This window comes from Hirundo rustica, chromosome Z (assembly GCF_015227805.2).
Source record: "Hirundo rustica isolate bHirRus1 chromosome Z, bHirRus1.pri.v3, whole genome shotgun sequence".
In the NCBI taxonomy this organism is placed as follows: Eukaryota; Metazoa; Chordata; class Aves; order Passeriformes; family Hirundinidae; genus Hirundo; species Hirundo rustica.
In genome coordinates, this window is record NC_053488.1 from 78,170,238 (window position 1) to 78,185,061 (window position 14,824).

General features: G+C 40.9%; 1 protein-coding gene across 1 annotated transcript in view; it reads left to right on the forward strand.

Annotated features, from left to right (window-relative positions):
* The first annotated feature begins 8,140 nt into the window (after positions 1 to 8,140).
* ZNF462 (zinc finger protein 462) overlaps positions 8,141 to 14,824 on the forward strand; it is a 64,669-nt gene continuing 57,985 nt past the window's right edge. Inside the window, exon 1 of the mRNA XM_040089586.2 lies at positions 8,141 to 8,158. The gene's annotated coding sequence lies outside the window, so the exon portion shown is untranslated. The remainder of the gene's footprint in view (positions 8,159 to 14,824) is intronic.

Genomic DNA, 14,824 nt, shown 5'->3' on the forward strand with positions numbered 1-14,824 from the left:
TTAGTGGAACCAATTTGGTGAGATTGAGTTGGAACAAATGAAAATATCAACAGTCATGATGAACTTCTGCTGGATTTGGCAGATGATGTTAAATCCATCTATCTCAACGAGATCAGTGAGAAAGCAGGACATGAAGAATTTAGTTAGACACTGACTTGAAAGGCTTAATATCAGCCCTTTATTTTCCACAAACCTTGCAAGACTATGGAGTTGACTCATCCAGAGAGATGCTCAATCTTTATCCAGTGATGGTGTCCTTCCCTACAAACTCTACAAAGGCTCTGCTGTTTTCCTGTGAAGTTGTGGGAACAGATTAATGATGGAATGGGCTCTGATGACGTAGAAGATGAGGAAATTATTGGAGCTGGTTCCTGGTATTCAATGTCCCATGTGTCACTGTGGATTGTTCTTCATCTCAACATCTGACCCAGATGCTTTTACACTCTGGGATGGCTCTTCAGAGTCATGTCCATAAATCACCTGCCTTTGGCGACCTTGTGTCTTCAAGGAAAATCCTGTGGAACAGTTAGCTTCAACCTTAGGGGAGGACACACTCTGAAGAGCCAGCTCATTAAGCGAGCTTTGAAGGGGGTGTTCTGCAGAGCAGCTTCCTGTTATTTGGTTAATGGTTGACCTAGTTCTATTGCCATATGCCTCCTGGAATGCATTCTAATATAAAATATGTGCTAAAGCAAGACCAGGATAATAGATGGAACGTCAAAGCCTCTATGAAACAGAAATCATATAATGCTGTTGCATTTTGGAGGGTATCATAGTTACTAAAAATGGCAAATCTTCGTGGAACTGTATTTCTGATGGCAAACTCGGGAATGTTAAACACAGCCACCCATGGTTTTTTGATTTTTTTTTTTTTTTTTTTTTCCCCAGGCTGGCCTTGTACAAAAGGTTTGTATCAATAATTCCCCATGCTCCGTATGTGAAGCTAAAGTTAGGTGGTGAAGCACTCAGAGTGATATTACAGCTGTGAGAAAAGATGAGATTTGGCTAAAGGCAGGAGGATTTTTTTCCCTGTGATAGGTGTTTTTTCCATTGCAACCATGGATTAGCAATTTTTTTTTTTCCTTTTTAAATGCTGTCTGGAAGCTAGAAATGGGTATTTGAGCTTTTACCTGATAACAGAGACAGCATACTGATGCACGTACTTACACTTCGGCAAAAATAAAAGAAATTTTGAGGTAGTAGGTAAAATTCAACCTCCAGCCTGAATGAGACTTTCCAACGCGCTGAAGTTCTGAAGAACTTACTGGCTGTGTTTTCTGGTTGATTTGGTTTTCTGCCCTAGGAAGAGGAAGGATGTATGATAACAACTGTTTTCATAAGCAAGTGTGCATTATGGTAGAACAAGGGGGAGGGAAAATTAAAGCCACGTTTTGTAACCTCTTGAGAGCTGAGGACTCTGAACAGTAGAAGTTGGCGATTTATTTTTCTTCTGTTGGTGTGGGAAACGGAACTGCTTACCAGACACCACCACATTGCATGTTCACACAACCTGGCAGTGGCTAACCTTTGTTTCTTCAGTTGCAGATGGCTTTGCAGGCAGTCCAGGTGTGTATTCTGGGCAGAGGTATGTCACCACAGCGGTGGAGGTGGCTGGGGCCAGCCCAGATTGTCTGTGTGGGAAGCAGTAAGCTGTCAGGACACGCAAAGGCAGCTAGCTGTTGGTGATGAGCACGAGGAGTGCCCTGCCTTCAGAGAAGTGGTGAGATGCCTTGGGAGTCAAAATAATCTTGTGCCTAACTCCTTCAACTCAAGCTTGTTCAGTTGCTTCTGGTGACTCTGTGCTCATTTGTATGGGCCTGGGAATATTTTGTCACATTTGTCGAGGATACATGTAGCAACAGCATTGTGCAGGTTCCCCCTCTTCCTTAGTGTGTAACACTGAACTGAGTTTTTTGTAGGAGAGCTGCCTGGTGGAAAACAAAACTGCAACATTTTTAGCAGGACACAATGTGTTGTGTGAGCTGTAAATCATATTGGTCATGAAAGAAAAAAGAAAAGAAGGAAAAAAGGAAAAAAAAAAAAAACCCACCAAAAAAATAACAAGACCCAGAAAAATCTCTGCTCTGCGACTGACACAGGCACAGCTATTTGTGCAACCTGATCAGAACAAAGGATAATGCTTCTGCTGCAAGATCAGACAGATCTGACGTTTCAGCAGGCTGAGCAAATGAATGGCGGAAGTGGTCCGCCTCCTCTTATCCATTGTCTCAAAGATGCAGGCTCATAGAGAAGAAAGGGAGTTTGAATAGGGCTTCTGAAGGAATATGCTGCTTTGTGTTCTGTGGGAAGAGAGCAAGGAGGAGTTCTAGAAGTTCTCTGCATTGGCAGGCTGACAAGCTCGTAATAGGAGAATGTGGCAGTGGACTACTGGTGCTGAAGGAGCACTTTCACTTCTGTAGCCTGCCTAGAAAATCTGATCTGTAATTAGGAAACTGGTGAAATGTTCCAGGCCTGGAATATGGGACCAAGCCCATCCTGAAGGAAGGTCAGGAGGTCTTTAAATCCAGTGAATTCTGACCTCCTGCTTGAGACTTTTTAAATGCTTATAAAATACTTTTTAAACACATTTTTTATACTTTTCTTATACTTTCCTTCTCTCTCTTTTTTCCTGGGTCGCCTGAATAGTCTATGTGTTCTAGGATACCTCTGAGTTGTGTTCCTGATGGGATTTTTGCATAGGAAGGGCTGGACTGATCAAATTGCTGGGACAATCAGAACCTTCTGCTTGGGAGATACTTGTGGTTTCTCATGCTCCAGCTGTCAAATTAACGCATCTGGGATTTTAATAGCAATCTCCCTTTTTAAAAGCGTAATGAAGCCAAGGAAATGTGAGAAGGGAGAGAGCAGGACAGGGATTTTTGATAAGCTGGGTAGAATTTAGGGTTACTTCATATTTCTATAATATATGACTTCCAGCCTCAAGGGGTATTTCAGCTGAGAAATGAATCCTTTGGAGGGAAGGGTGTAGAATTTATATCAGTAACCTGGCTGATTAGATCACTGTATATTACCTTTTGCATGGTCACTGGGACTAGAAAATGCTAGCAGTTAAGTGCACCAAGATCAGAAAGCTTTCATATGGAAACAGTTTTCTTTAAAATCAAGCATTCCCTGGCTCAGGATCAATGACTGCTTCTTCTTTTTTTTTTTTTTTTTTTTTTTTAAGAAAACACGGTATTTTTCTTTAAGTTAATGGAGATTAGATTTGTGTCTGTGATAACAGAATCAGTCATGGTGATCCATGAGATCTTTTCTGCCCTTTGTTTTCCACATACAGCCTAGAAGATTCTGTCAATCCAAAAGAGACATAAATTAATTCCACAGGATGCTGACAGTCCATCATCAGCATGCACTGGGAACAAAGCTGCTGCTTTAGAAGCCCACCTAAAAAAAACCACATCAGAAAGTCATCAGGTTCTCCTAACTGTGTTGAAACTTAACAGATGTGTGATGACTGGGCTGCCATGATTGGTGTGTTTAGCGTTCAAAAGCAATTGTGAAATTTCACAGAGAATCACAGCAAGGGTCAGGTTGGAAAGGGACCACATAAGGTCATCTGTTCCAGCCTCCTGTCATCCCTTTTCAAGAGACAGCCCCAGCTCCCTCAGCCTTTCTTCATGAGGGAGATGGTCCAGGCCCTTCCTCACCTCCACAGCCTTTGCTGGACCCACTCCGGGAGCTCTGTGTCCCTCCTGCCCTGAGGAGCCCGGAGCTGGACCCAGCACTCCAGAGGTGCCTCCCAGGGCTGGGCAGAAGGGTGGGATCACTCCCTGACCCGCTGGCAGTGCCCTTCCAGGTGCACTCCAGGATCCCACTGTCCTCCTTGTCCCCAGGATGCTCTGCTGGCTCAGGGACAGCTGTTTGTCCCCCAGCAACTCCAGGTGCTTCCTTTCTGTTTTCCAGCAGATCACAACCCTCCTCCCTCCCTGTCCTCAATGCTGATGCCTGGGGTTGTTCTTGCCCAGGTGCAGGACCCTGCATTTTTGAATTTCAAAAAGTTCTGCTCTACCTATCCTTTCAGGCTCTCAGGCCCTTAAGAAGGGCAGTACAGCACTTTGAGGCATCAGCCACTCCCAGTTCTGTATCATCAACTGAACTTGCTGGGGGGACAGTCTATCCCAAGCCATTAAACAATACTGGACCCAATAGCAAACCTTGGGGACAGTACAAGACTCTGTGCCACTGGTCACATCCTCTGCCTGCCCTTCAGCCAGTTCTCAGTCTACCTCACTGTTCCCTCTGTTTATTCTCAGCAGAGTCTAAAAAGCCTTCCCAGAGGACGTGCCATGCTGAATTTGACCCAAAACCCACCAGCATGCATTTCCAGCTTCTTTGACCTAAGGGGAAAAATAGGGGAGACAGGAAATAATACCACTAGCATTGCTCCGTTATTCAACCATGGTTGAAAACTGTGTCTAAACTAAGTCGGTGTTATTTGGACAGAGTGATCAAAAATGTTTATATTCCAAAAATGTCTAGTGGAAGGAGTTCAATGAACTTTCAATCCATGCCTGAGTGTGAGGACAAGGGGAGAAATCTCATGACTGCACATAAATCTCACCAAAAAAGTGTTCTCTCAAGTGATAAAGTTTTGGGTCTAAAAGTGAAAGAACAGTATCAGCCTGGCGCTAAGCAGAGATTAAAAGGTCAATTGTGTATCAGTGAAGGCTGCAAAATTATTTCTTACAATCTTCTGCTTTCTCATGTCTTCAGGAAATAGAAGGGACAGCAGAGGATCTTGGCTAGGTCTGGAGATCTTGAGAAAAGTATCCTTTGAAGCTGTTACAGTCCCAAATTTGTATTAGGTAGATCTTTTCTCTGTAGGATATTTTTATTATTTTCTTTGTAATATGACTCCTTAAGCTATAAGACAGCTTTCTGAAAATTCAGAGCACTGTGCCAATCATAAAGCTGATAATTTATTTTTTTTTTGGGGGGGGGGGGGGGGGGAGGGGGGGGAAGAAAAAAAAAAAAAAAGAGCAAGCTATATTGTGACCGAAATCAAGGAGGAAGCATAGGAAGAATGAAGGATTGGATCTCATGGAACTCTGAATGACAGCAATGTGCTTGGGTTTTCAGGCATCTGTTAGGTCAGGCAGAGTGGATGTCTGAAATTCCTGTGGTCCAAACTTGAATTTTGGAATTTATCAGTTACACTTAAAAGACTATAGCTGACTTTTAGGCTGTCATTGAATGTTCACAGTGGGGCTGAGCTGAAGGAGACAAATGATTAAAACATGTATTTGTACCAGCTTTAGATCTACATCTGACATCTTTTGTGGTTTGGGGTTTGGTTTTTGTTTTTGTTCCCCCCCGCCCCCCAAAGTAAAAGGGATTGAGAATTGGGTCAGTGCCTCAGGGATCATCCAGATTGAGGCACCTGTTTTTGCAGTTCTAGGAGAAAGGGACGGTAGGATGAAAAAATTCCATGCAGAGAGTGCAAGAGAGTCATAGATCTCCTTGGCCATTGGCTTTTCTGGTGTATCAGAAGACTTTTGGATCTTTTCAAGATTAAAATAAGTGATGACCTTGCTTTGATGTATCAAACAAATAACACCAGTGTTGTGCCTTTGAGAGCCCATGATCGCAAAGAGATAAGCAAGGGTTTTCCTTTGTATTTTGGACCCATTCCATTCAAAACAAAAGTATCCCACAGGTCAAACAAGAAGGGTATCTTGACAGGATTTAAAGAGACTTTTCCTTTTTTCTGTTTTCTATGCTAGTAATTTATATTGTTTAATGTGTCAGACCTAAAAGCTCATAATTCAGTTTGTATCTGTAAAAGTCAGAAAATGTGGAACAGAAAACTGCCCATGACTCACTCAAGAAATGTGTTGGCTTTAGAGCCTGTGTGGACTTATAGGAAGACTCCTGTTTTCCTTTTAAATTAAAAAAAAAAAATAAAATAAAAAAATCCTGCAAAGTATTTAATATCCTGCAAATATATTTACAACAGTTGGAATAGCTAAGTGGACTAGACTGGAAATGCTCGTGATAGTAAAGGTTTGAAGTCTGGCAAATTGTGCTTCACCATGACAGCTTTCAGGCAGTCCATTTCTCCCTTTCCGAGATTTTCAGGAGTGACATTTGGAAGACTAAAAGCAGCCAATTTGCCTGTCAGTGTACAGTACTAAAGGCATCTGGCATCTGTATGAAGTAAAAAGATGCAGTGGCTGGAACCTAAGACTAGAAAGGTCCTCATTATGTAAACAATTCCTGATTTCTAATAGAATTGTAGAAAAAAAATTAAAGATATTGGAATTTCTGATGGGCTGTCAAAAGTTGTAAGGAGTCAAGGACAGTTTCTCCTCAGATGCTATGGTGGGATACAGGCTTGATTGAATTGGTTTTAGACAAATTGTGTAGCTGTAAAAGCTGAACCTTCAGCAGGATGACTCCCAGTGCTGCTATCTTGTGTCAATTTAGGGATTAAAGCACATCTGATGACAATCCTGCCATGTGGAGCTGCAGGGAGTCCAGGGAGGTGGTTGTGTTCTACCAGAATATGCAGTAAGATTCTTTTTCACCTGGCAAAGGAATGGGAAGCAAATAAACCAAATTAAGGGAAATGATAAGGCCAAGCATGGTATGTAGTTATCAGTTAGGGCTTGATTATCTGTACTGGGTTTTCCTCCATATCTCCATTTTAGGCTTAAAACTATGGACAAGTGATTTGCATTTTGTTTTTCAAGTGGAATCTGTGCAAAAGATTAGTGGAAGCTGCTTTCCTCTTAACAGTCAGATGCATTTTTCTGTTGTCTCTACAGCAGAGGTAAAAAGGAAATTGAAATTTTGTTTGTTTGTTTTGTCCTGACAGAGCTACTGTAGACTTTCACATAGTAATTTCTAAAGGATCAAAAAATCCCCCAGAAGGAAGAGCTCTGGTTTCTTCTGGAACTTAGCAGCACTTTAGTCACCCCAAACTTTTGCCCTGGTTTTACAGATGGGGACCATCTGCTTTTGTTCTGTAGTTACCATAGGGGAGGTTGTTGCACAAAAACCCAATCATAATTTGTCAACATGTCAGTTTCCTAGGGCAACCTAACATTCTACTATAGATAACCCAGCTAAACCATCTGAAATTATTATTAGCAGTAGTATTATTATTGTAAATGCATTTCAATAGATTTGAGGGTCTCAGCTATTTCAGTAGTAATTTGTTTGTTTGTTTGTTTGTTGTTTGTTAGCCATCCCTCAAAACCTTAGGCTTTGGTCTTCCAAGGGTGATAAATCTAGAAAATCTAGAGATTAGGTGGTTTTGTCTTCTGTGCTTATGAAAGACTAACAGTAAGCACTATCATTAGATTCTTTTCTGATAACTGATGCAAAACCAAGTCAGTTTCAAGGGAAAAATAGTTCATTAGCTTGGTTTTGATGGTCAGCAGTAGAGGCCTCACTGTAAATGCCTTTTTTTTTTTTTTTTTTTTAACTTTATGAACCAATTACTACATCAGGATGAAGAAGAATTTTGATTCCCTAATTGACAGGTTGTTTTCAGTTCTTATAGTTTCAGTTTTGGAAGGGTTCTTTCAAGATTTAGAACTCTGTATGGCAGCAGTCTGACTGCAATAGCTAGAAGCCAGTAGGAGAAGAAAGGAGGTCAGGGAGGAAGGAGGGGAAAGATGTTGAAGCTGTTTCCTCTGTTTTTGGAATGAGTGACTATTTTAACCTGTTTTAACCTAAATAACACTCTGATTAGTGGTATCCCATCATGAAATGCAAGTAAAGATAAGATATAAAAAGACTACTTCCTCTTGACAAACCACTTTTTCTCCATTTCTCTCCCATATTCTGTGTCAAATCTTTTCTCCCAGGCATGGGTGCAAGTCCTCTTGTCTTCAGCTTGAACATTTTCCTTTCTTCTAGTAATCAAGCCTACACATACAGACCCTGTGTGCTCCGCTGACCACTTTTTTTTTTTCTTTTTTGACAGTGAACCTTCACTGCTGAAATGATCTTGTAGTGCAGGTGGCTTAGAGGTATACGATATCAGTTATTTTGTCAGCTTTGCAACACATCTGAAGGGCATGCTCTACAGGAAGGGTGAACCATAGAACCAGTCCGTGATTAGCATGTCTGGGTTCGGCATCCTTCAGCCTCTGAGACCTGGGAAATCCATTTCAGGTTCTGCTTTCAGGTGAGGACAAACTCATTCCTGTTTCGACTCCCCACTTCATAATAAAAGGCTGTAGTGAGTACTGGTGTACATGAGGGTCTGGTGCTCAGCTGGGAAAAACTGGCAGAACTCCAGCAAATTTCTAGAAATGAAAACCTAGAGAAGTCTCTAAAACCACAGCAGTTACTGGGACTTGCACAATATTCTACCGCTTGCAACAATACAGCACCATGAAGCTGGGATGACACTGATGGCTCAATATTTTTTGTGATCTCTTGGGATATTTCTATGAGAATGAAAATCTTCAGGCAAGAACTTTACTCCTGTTCTCTTGGTGGCATTGGCTTGGATGGCTTTGTTTTTCTTTGAAAACTGATAGCAGAAGACTATCCAACCTTCAGGAGTGGAGCCATTATATGTGGGGCTGTGGAGCCAAAGTTTAAAAATAAAATACCAGGCTGCCTTCCCGAGGATCCTGACATAGCAAACACACACGCACACGCACACAGCACCTCGGCTGGCCACGGTTGTATCAGTTACAGAGCTCAGAGAAGCAGACAATGAGAACCAAAAAGGGAATCTTGTTCCTCAGAAAGAAAGAGGAAGAAATACAGGGCCTCTGTAGCCTCAGATGCCAGTTTCTGGTGTGCACAGGAGGCCCCTCAGCAGCAGCAGATTGAGGGACAGACAACTGCCAGTCACTCCTGGTGATGTTTGCTATAGGCCCTTCTCGGCCCTCCCTTCTCTCTTCCACATTTTCTCTGCCCAGCTGAGTCAGGGGTCTGAGCTGAGCAGTCTCTTTTGAGAATGTGCTCCTTTCTTCAGAGAGAAAAGCAGTGGCTTTTATGTCATGCCAAGTGCTGAGTGACCAGGATGACAAACACCTTCAGAAGAAAGGAAGGAAGGACCAACTATTTTGGCTTCAGAGCCATATTGTTGGCATGTTTATCTGTTGGACTGTAGAAATAGCAAATGATCAGATGATCTTTCTAGAAGACTGGAGGATGAGAGGCATATAGAGGAGATAGTGGATGGACCAGGAAGAATAATTTGTGACAGAAAAGCAGAAAGATACGGCTTAGTGCCAGGAATACAGCTTGGAAAGTGACACAAGTTATGTTAGAAAGGAATGGTCTTTTGAAAGAAAAGGTGACTCTACTGCAGTCTGGGAACCTAGGAAGATACAATTCTTCATTAATTATGAGCATGGAGAGGAATGAAGAAGGCAAAACATTTGACTCTTTTTTGCCGGCTTCCCCAATGCGCTGACCTCACACCGACTCCCATGCCCATTGGGAGTCGGTGAGCTGGGCTGGCCAGGGTGGGAAGCCAGGATTCTTCCAGGATCTGAGTGTGGAGCAGCTGGGATTGTCCTTTTCTCAGGTGACACTGAGAGAAACTGCAGGAAGCAGCTGTGCAGAGCCTTACCTGCCTGTGTGCCACCTCAGGTGTGCTGAAAGACTGATGCCCATGTTTTTGACTGCATGGTATGCCCAGATGTACCTCACAGTAAATGCAAACTGAGTTTTTAGCCAGGTGTCTTCCAACTGCACCGAGAATGTTTGTGTATCTCAGCTGACAGCTATAGGCAGGGGAAAAAAAACAAAACAAAACAAAAAACCACAACCAAAAAAAACCCCACCAACACCCAATGAAGAGATGTTTTTCATCATCTCTGCCCAAGCAAAGTAGCAGTCACAGCTGCCCATGACACACTTGGCTTTTGGCAGAGCTCAGGCTGGTTCTCCTCTGCAGACATAGGATGAAGCATGCTCAGTGTGTTTCCATTCAGCAGGAATGCCAGTAGTATCTTGGATTATTACAGAGGCTGCTCTGTGTCTGTAAGCTCCTTTTGCAGAGTTTGGGTTCATATGAAACCGGATCAGGACTCTTTGGTAGGCTGTGCATGGCTCTGAGCACAGAGCCTTTTGGAAGGATGTATTTTCTTAGCCATCCAGGCTCTCAGTATGGAACACTTACTTTATTGAAAAAACATATTTTCAGAAAAATCATTGTAGCTTCTCATACTGGTTGAACATAGGCCGAAGGTGATGTGTAGCCTAAAGATTTTGTAAGACGTGATTCTCATACAATCCAAGCATTAGGAAAAAAAAAATCTATAGAATATCTGTGTCTTGCTTGTGATGATGTAAAAACTATGAAGGATAGGTGCAATTGTCAGCATGTGAAAACAAATTGCTTGGTTTGCTGCTGTCATAAATTTTGTCAGCCAGGGTCAAGTGGAAGTGTGCACATGCTTTTTGGCTCCAGCTAGCATGTGTGGAAGAGAGGTCTGATTAAATCCAACTTCTTCTATGGTCTTGAATATCTCCTGTTTAAAAAAAGACATTGAGGAAAACCCAGAGAGTTCCTCTTGCAGGCATCTTTTTGAAGATGCTATAAAGGAGACTTTCTTTGATGACTGCTAGTAAGTATTGATGGGGTTTTATCTAGATTATTTGCTACAGCAAAATTAATATTATGTTGCTGATTATTTAGAAGAGTTCGTGAAGAAAGACTCAGCAGTTTGGGCAAAGTCCTATTAAGAGAAAAGCCTCTCAGATAATCCAAGAATTTAAGTTCTTCTAGCTGCCAGCCCTGCAAAACAAATACTCTTCTTCACCCTCATATAAAACTCCCCTAAAAAAAACAGTTTTTTTTTTTTTCCCATGTGCATCCTCCACTGCAGTGGCAAGTCATATTAGGGTTAGACCATGTTCACCAATCCCAAACTCTGTCTCCACTGGCATTCTTCTCTGCAGCTCTGCAGGCATTTTTCCGAGTTGACCTAAATTCTTCAACAAAAGGCCTGGATTCTGTGCAGAAAGGTGGAAATGGCAACTCCAGCTAGAAAATAAATACACAGATAAATAAAGAGCATCAGTTGTATCCTTGTGTGTGGTGTTTTGATTTACCCTTCCTTCTGGAATTCCAACTTCTGCCATGCTGGAGAGCTTTTTCATTTCTTTTTCTTGTGGAAAGTTAGCTCTGGGATTCCAGGAGCAGTGACACAGGAAGGTAGGGTGGTATCACAGGGAAGGGCTGGAGTCTGGAAAACCACTTTGTGCTGCTGGCTGTGCCACAGACCAGCTGTGTGACCTGGAGCCAGGCTGTTTCACTTCTTTGTGGTTCTCCACTACCAGGTAAAGGAAGGGGTTTTTTGTGGTACAGACTGACTCCAATTGCTTTTCACATAGACAGAGCCCACCAACAAGTGTGGCCTGAACTTCGTGAGTCAAATAAACAGGTTGTGGTTGGATGGAACAGATAGTCAGTATTGCTGCCTGAAATACTTACATCTGCCTTTTTGTTTATTTGCAACTTAAAATCATAAGCCTTCAGATTTTGTTTTGAATTTGCAAATGTTTGAAAACCAGGGAGATACTTCAGTCTTTCGCTCTCTCTGAGAGCAAGTCACTTCTGCTGACTTAATGACTTGTCTGTGATAAATGAATTGAAACCTGAAACATATGATCCTGCCTTTTGTCATGCTCCAGTGTTCCATAAACAGCAGAAGGGAAAATGAAATTTGTGCAGAACTGATTGTACACTTCTCCTATAGACACTTTGTCAATGAGGTCATAAATGAATGTGGAACTTTGACTCTGCGTGCATTCCTGCAAACAAGAACCCACGCTTGAATGAATGCTTGTTCCTAGAAATGAATTTTAAAAAAAGTCCACATGCCTTTTATTCAAATGCTTTTAAAAGGGAAAAAAAGTTTATAGAGTGGACAGCAAACCATGTTACATTCTTTTTTTTCCTCCATACTGTTCAAGAATGTTGGTTAAAAACAAATCAAATGCTCGTAATACTCTTTGTATGAATTCTGATGTCATCAGATTCATGTCTGCCTCTTTTGGGATGAAAGAAACAGGGAGGAGATCACCTGACTAGCAAGTGGTGTTGCTGAATGTTGCGTCTGAAGAGCTGGACTCTTAATGCAAGGCGAATGTGTTGTTTATATATGTGATTGTCCTTGTCTCCTCTCCATGTGTAAATGAAAAGATACACCCTGTCCACCCAACCACCATAAGTCTTTTTTTTTTTTTTTCCCCTAGCAGCTGAGTCTAACATAGGTCTTCGCGCTTTAAGGTTTTTTTTCTGGGTTTTTTGCTTGTTTGTTTTTTTCCTTGCTTGCTTGTTTCCATCTTTATTCCTTTAGTAAGAACAAAATAGAATTCTTTATGTGGTTCTGCTTTGAACTTAATCCTGTTTTATTTTAAAATTTCCTTGATGGAGGATTCAGTGACACTTGATCTACTGGAAGTACTTAGATGTACATCTTGGAAAGCAGCAAGTTGGAAAGGTTTTAAATGCCTTCCCTTTAAGACAAATCTTGGTTCTTTTTTTTTTTTTTTTTTTTTTTTTTTTTAATGGTTCTACAATAATCAGTAAAGATAATAGGTATTATGTACCGATTTGCTTTGGAAATGTGGAATGCAGCACATGTGTCTTTGATATTATTATAGGTGAATTTATGTTGTTGAAATCACTGAGAGCCAGAAAACCATTCCTTTGCTTTCAGAACATTACTTCTGAACTTTCCAGATTAAAAGGCAAGCTATAGTCCCTAATTTTGTTTGGATCTCATCAGGCTGAAGGTTCTATTTGATTTACATACGGATTTTAAACCATGACGTGGCTTCAGTCTTCTGGGTTTCTTTTGCATATTTTAATTTTTTTTTCCTTCCCATCTTTGTTAGCTTAAAAATATCTTACCTGCTCCTATCCACTCTTGCATGCAGAGTATATGTCAAGGTTTGCCTAACCATGGATTTATTTAGACAGAGGCACTGTGGTTCCAAACAGCCTTTTTGGGTCCCAAAGTACATAGCCAAAAGCAGAATACCTGTCCTGAAGAGCCATTGTCCCACCAATTTTCAGTAATGCATTAGCAATAAAATAAAGGTTTTTCTGAAGACAGGTCTTATTAGAAGACCTTTTTTGGCCATTTATTTAATGCTTCTCCTGAGGCTTGTCTTTATTGCTTCTTATTATACACAAACCCAAAATCCTGACAAAGCTTGAATTGCCGCTGGGCTGCCTTTTCTTGAATTTCTCTAAGAATCTTGGTGGGGTTTTAAGTGCATTTTGTTTTTTTCCCTAATTGTAGAAGGTTCAAATTTTTACTAGGGATGCATGCAAGTGCTTTTTAAAAAGCCCCTCCACCTTGAATTTCCCCAAGAATTCTCCTCTTTTAGCTCTTTTAGGCCAGGAAGACTGCAAATCTCTTCCAGTCTCTTCTTGTCTGTTACAAAAGTCAAGTATTTGGGTGCTCATTCCAGATTACTCAGTTGTTGGGTGGTTTTGTGTGGGGTTTTTTTGTTTTTGTTTTTAACCTCAAGAGATACTTTTTATCTTGATAAACTAGTCTTGAACGGAACTTTCCTTGTGACAAGAGACAGCTGGGGTTATATATCTAGTTTGGCAATTGTTTACATATTCTGGAGTGAAGTTTTTGCTTCGCTTTCTTTTTATCAGACGTCATCCTGTATCTTTAAGGCCAGGTGAGAATGGTTCTTCAATTATTTTGTTCTAAAATTGGATTTTGTTATTTTCCGAGATAAATTTAAATGCTTGAAGATCCCTGAGTTTTAAATCATTAAATGTAAAGCATTTGCAACAGTTGGGGAAAAAAAAAAGGTCTTGTGTAATGGACTTGCAGAATAGTAAAAAAACCTCTTAAGAGTTCTGTAATGTCTACATATTTGCAAGGATTGCAGCTTTTGAAGGATGCAGTTGCTTATAATCTAAGCCCTATTACAAAGAAAGTCTTAGTTATTTTTTATTCTTTATGATCCATTTCCTGTTTGAGTATTTCTTAGGAGGAAGCAAAAGAAACTGTATGTCTGTGGCTGACCCTCAAATAGCTTATTTAAGGCAAAAAGGATTAAGCTAGGATAGAAGAACTGCATTAGGAGGTTCAATCTCTTACCATTTCTGATACAACTGAGCTATAATACTAGATTCCTCCTTGATTTGAATGCATCCATAGTAGTCAGGGGCATGAAATGTTTATTACTGGAAAGATATTAAATAAGGTTCACAAGAGGTTGATTGTGTTTGTGGGTTTTTGGTGGTGGTGGTGTTTTTTTTTTTTAATGTGGGAGATTTTTCTTAATTATTACCTGCATAACAAAGTGGTGGTTTTTTTGGCTGTTGTTGTTGTTTTTGTTTGTTTGGGTTTGGTTTCTTTTTGTTTGTTTGTTTGTTGTCCCCCCCCCCCCCCCCCCCCGACTGTGACTAACAGATTTTTCTTGGTTTTAATGTATTAGTTTCTAATTCCTCTTTGATTAAAACACTTTTTGGCTGGAGAACTTTCATTAACCCTGGTCAATTCGCAAATGTTGTGACCCCTAATAACAGGTTCACTCAGAATTCCCTTTTCCCCCCATCCTGCAGTGCACTGTAGATGTTCCACTTGGTTTCTTCTAGAGCCTGTCTGCCATCTATGTATCACATTAGTGGTGATGATTATGAGCCAGAATGCTATTTTAAGCATTTTGTACTTGATCTGTTTTATTATTATACCAACTGCAAAAAATTGATTCCTGGAAGGATTAAGTGAGTGAAAATGGGGGCTGAAGAGGGAAGCAAAAGGAGCAAGGTTCTCATTTGGATCCAGGGTATTGCACTCATACTGCATCTCAACATGAAGTCCAGAGGACTCTTACCTATATCTGA